Genomic DNA, 4860 nt, shown 5'->3' on the forward strand with positions numbered 1-4860 from the left:
TCAAATGACCCACACCCATCTGCGGTGAGAAGAGTGCCCTGAGAAGATCTGCATGCACATGAGCCTTCGTGACTTAGGCCCTGTGACACCCCATGGGATTCGCTCTCAGAGAGGACTTACTAATCATGTAGGGTCCTGCAGTGAATAGGTGGCACACTCAGGAGCTTTAACTTGAGGAGTGTTTAGTGAAGGGACTCCCTTCACACGGGCAGAGTTAGGAGAACCAGCAAGGAATAGTGAAGTCCCCAGGCACCAGCAACAGTGTCTCCCATCCTCGGCCCGAAGGAGATTGGGGAGGAAGCGAGGGCTAGAGGCCTGGGAAGGGACCCCAGACCCACGGGGGGGCAGGGTACAACCTTGTCAGAGCCTGACACCCTCTCTTCCCACCTGCCAGTTTCCTGTTGGCACCTCTCATTGGCTAATCCCAGCTGGGAGCCAGAGAGCAGAGATGCCCAAGTGACGTAAAGTCAGTCTGCTGGAATTGAGAGCAGGGCAAAGGATGGAGAGTGGATCAAAGTGGGGACAAGCAGAATGATGAGGATAACTTATGAGTGTCCTTGTTTACCTTCATTTCTGTGGAACCCCTCGTGATTGGTTGTTCCATATGAATGTTTCCATAGGAGAGCCGCTGAGTGTATTCATAAGCCACAGTGGGCAAAACAGTGCCGTGACTGCTGGTTTCCTGGAACCCTTCTCTCTGCCTCTTTTCTACCTGATGCCAGGGAGTTTGTTCCATTCACCCAAATAATCCAAAGCCACACATACCTATAGAATAAGGCACTGTGGTGGGCCCTGCTAAGCATTAAATGAATTCATTTCTTGCCTGGCCTTTTCCTAGGGGGTCTGGGGCCAGTGCTAAAATCGTGACCAGTCCCTATAAACAGGGCTGCACCTAGGCAGATTGAGGGCAGTGCTACGGATTCCTTTTGCCTCCCTTTAAATGACTTCTCTTTGAAGATAGTACTGGTTTAGGGTGGCCTAGCCCCTTGCTACTCTGTTGTCCACAGACCAGCAGCATCAGCACTGTTAGCTTGTTAGAAAGGCAGACTCTCAGGCCCCACCTCAGACCTACTGACACAGAATCTGCATTTTAACAAGATCCCCAGTTGATTAGTATGCACAGTAAAATTAGAGAAGAACTGCACTCAGTTATGTTAGGTGGTGTGTTCTCAGTTGTAACCTAAATTGGAGCTATGCCTTCACAAGCCACCCAGTACCACTGGCCCCTTGCTGTTGAGTGTAGTGAGACCCTGTTTTTTGTTTGTTTGTTTGTGGTTTTTTCTATCCACTTTACTCCAGCCACCAGTTGGCTGGAGAACATGCGCGGTGGAAAGGACTGGAAGATTACCCACCAGTGAGGATCACTGATTTAACTTGGAATTAGAAGCCAAGATGGAGGTCATGGTCTGGTAGGCAGTCAGCCTCCAGCTGAGACTTTATCTGTTCCTTCCCAGGCCTGAGCCTAGAGCCTGAGCAACGGCAGGAAGGTGGTCCTGCCTTTCCCCAGCCTTTTTGCTTAGAATACAGAACTCTTCCCTTTAGGACACTTGCCCCTGTTGGCTCATTTTAGAAAGCCATCCTCTTCATCACTGGGGGCTTTGTGCCTCCTGGTCTTGTTGACACACTGTTGCCAGAGTAAAGAGGTCTCTCTTCACATGTTATCTCCTTTCATCTTCTCACACACACACACACACACACACACACAAAACAACATATGAAGGTACTATTAACTCCATTTTACGGAGGAGAAAACCAAAGCCCGAGAGCATTATATTACCTGCCCAAGGTTGCAAGAGAAGTGAAGAGGCTGGAATTCAGCCTCTGACTCTTTCTAGCCTACTGCTGAGCCCCTGGCACCTAAATCAGGGCCACAGTCAGTATCACTGATTGATCAAAGTGCCAACTATGAGCCTGGCCAACCTGGTATCATCCCAGGTGACTATGGAAATGTCCCTGGCTCCAGGAAAACAAGATTCTCAAACATGGCCCATTAGACCTGGTCACTTCGATTCTGCTCAGCCCAAGTTAAATCTGGCCAATGTCGGTGGCTGGTAAGCAGTGCCCCTTGACAGGAAAGGCAGGGCCAGGTGAACTGCCAGGCAACCTGGTCTCCTGAGACAGGTCAGTGGGTGGTGAGTCAGGGGGCTATAAAAGGCCTGTGGCCCCAGCCAGCACTGCCCCAAATACTCAGCTGATGAAACCCCCTGTAAATCCTCTCCGTGCCCCTGCCTGACTCAGGGAGGAGCACACCAGCCCTCCTCAGGGAGGGGGCCCCACTTGGCAGGCCCCAGGACCAGCATTGTGCACGGTCTGTTCCAGCTTTCATGGCTGGGCCAGGCTCATGGGCTATATTGAGGGCTGAGTCACCAGCCTGCGCCTGGGTCAGGCTGACTGTGACTGGCTGGCTGGGGCCTGAGTCAGGCCCCGATTTATCCTGGAGAGCAACAGGTTCGGGTTTCTGTGGGAGGGGGTGAGAAGGATGCTGGGAACCATCCTGGGCACTGGGCACCCTTGTCTGCCAAACCACTCACTTACTCCCCTGGAGCCGTACACACAGACCTCTCTTGCAGAGAGGGAAGGAGAATGGGGGGAGAGAGGAGAGAGAGGGGAGAGAGGGGGGAGAGAGAGAGGGAAGAGAGAAGGGAGGGGAGGGAGAGGGGGGGAGGCTATACTTGGGAGTTCTTTCTTCACTCACTGGCTTCCCTCTGAAATCCCCCCTCCTTAAGAGACGCCCTTAACTTACTGGGGGACCTCAGGTAATGCCCACAAAACAGGACTGTGAGCCATTAGAGTCTGTAAAGAGGCTGTCAGCTCCCAGCAAACCCACCCTACCCTTGTCTCTCCTCCGCAGGAGAAATTTCTCAGATCTGTACCTCAGTTTCTTCATCAGAGCTTCAAAGACAACCTCGCTGAACCCTGAGCTGGGCACCTCAGACTGGGTAGCAAATGTCTACCTTTTTACACACACACACACAGGCGCACGCACACACATGCACACACACTTCACTGTGAGACCCAGCTATGTGTCATGTGTCTCCAGCTGGGCATCTCTCCACAAGAGAGCTCAGCCTCTCAAGTAGACGGTCAGCACTGATGCCGGATGGTTGGTTTTGGACATGGGACAAAGGTGGCATGGGGGGAATGAGCGTTCTGGAGATGGGGGGTGCCAATAGGAGAGTGGAATTCCTGAGCACCTCGTCACAGGCAGCCGACAGAACATGAGCCGCAGGGCCCAAGCTATTTATACCTCGCCTGTCACTATCAGGGCCCCAAGAGCTCCCCCCTCCCAAGCCACACACAGCAGGTCCCTTTTCTGTTTCTGGTCCCTTCTCTGCTCCTCCCCCTCCCTACCTAATGAGAAGGGAAAGAAATCATTCATGGACTACTTTTACCATAAGCACTGCCCCGCACAAAACCCCTGAACTTCTTTCTGAGCTTTGTAACAGGGATTGCCTTCATTCTGCCCTTGAAGAAACAGCCCTCAAAGATACCCACTGTCCTCTTTCTTTTCATGATGCCTGGGGGTAGAAGAGGAATAAGATAGAATGGTTCACTGAGAAGGTCCCAGAACCTTCCCAAATTCCAATCACCACACAGCTTGCGTTGGGGACTGTCTGGCCCAAACTTACTGGGTCAAGAAGGATGGGGCAGCTGAGGAAGTTTGGCCTAAAAGGGGTACCAGGAGATATGCAACACATGTATGCTACAGAATTGCAGACTATATATTCTCTATATAAGTACGTTCTGTAGCTCTTTCACCTCACTCCAAGCAGCTCCTCTGAGTGCCTCAGTTTCCTTGCTGTCACCATACCCTAGACCTCCAGCTACCCTTGACTTACCCTGAGCCCAGTCCTGCCTAGGCTTTCTGGCTGGCTCGCTCCAGCTCTCCCTGCCCACCAGCCCTGTCACGTTTCCCCTTGGCTGTCTGGGCTGGGCTCTCCCTGTTTCTGTCTGGCTAACCCGCCCTTTTGCTGGAAAGATCTGCCTTGTGGCCCAAATGGGCACATTGCCCAGGGGGCTCCCTGGCACAACGGGGCAGAGTCTCTCCCTGCCCTCTCATCACCTCGGTTGAGTCAGACATAGTGGTGGTGGGGGGGGGGGGGCACAGTCTGACTCACCAGGTACTTTTTTCCTGAGCTCAGCTTCATTCTGAGGGGATGAGGCCAAGTGGGCTGGTGACAGGGACACTGAGTCAGGGGCAGCCTCAGTCTTTCCCCTGGGACCTTGGGTTTGGGCTTCACATGAGGCTTTTCTACCTGTAAAATGGAGCACCCCCAAGCCTTCTCCCTAACTGGCCTGGGCAGTGTCCCTGCTTCCTCTCAGTCCATCTGTACACAAGCACACACACTTCCTCTCCCCTGCAGGTGGACAATACCCTGGGCCAAGAGCCAGGACTCTCAGGCCCTGTCAACGGCCCTGCCACCAATTCATCCAGAAAATTCTGTCAACACTAGTTCAGGGTGTTTGGTCCTAACCACTGGCCTCAGTTTCCCCATTTATCTCTTTAGTCCCACAGCGTATGGAAGGGGTGTATTTCATCTCGGACCTGCAATGCTTAGTTTGGGGGTATTGGGTGGCTTCACCCCTCGCCTTCCAGCTCTGCGATCCACCCGCCCGGCGCGGCGGGGCGGGCACTGAGCCCCCGCCTGGGCCGCAGACCCCGGCCAGGGGGGCCGGCCCCTCCCGCCCCCGGGGCCGCGTGGGGGAGGGGAGGAAGGAGGCGGGGCCCGCCCACTCGGCGCGGCCCCCACCCGCGGGCCGGGCGGCATTCCTGGGAGGCCGGCGCTCTGACGTGGACTCGGGGGCCGCAAGCGCGGCGTGGGGGGGGCGCGGCCCCGGGGGCTTCTTAAACCCCCCGCC

The sequence above is a fragment of the Mirounga leonina genome, unplaced genomic scaffold, assembly GCF_011800145.1.
Source record: "Mirounga leonina isolate KUSES-001 unplaced genomic scaffold, KU_Mleo_1.0 Mir_174, whole genome shotgun sequence".
Taxonomy (NCBI): domain Eukaryota; kingdom Metazoa; phylum Chordata; class Mammalia; order Carnivora; family Phocidae; genus Mirounga; species Mirounga leonina.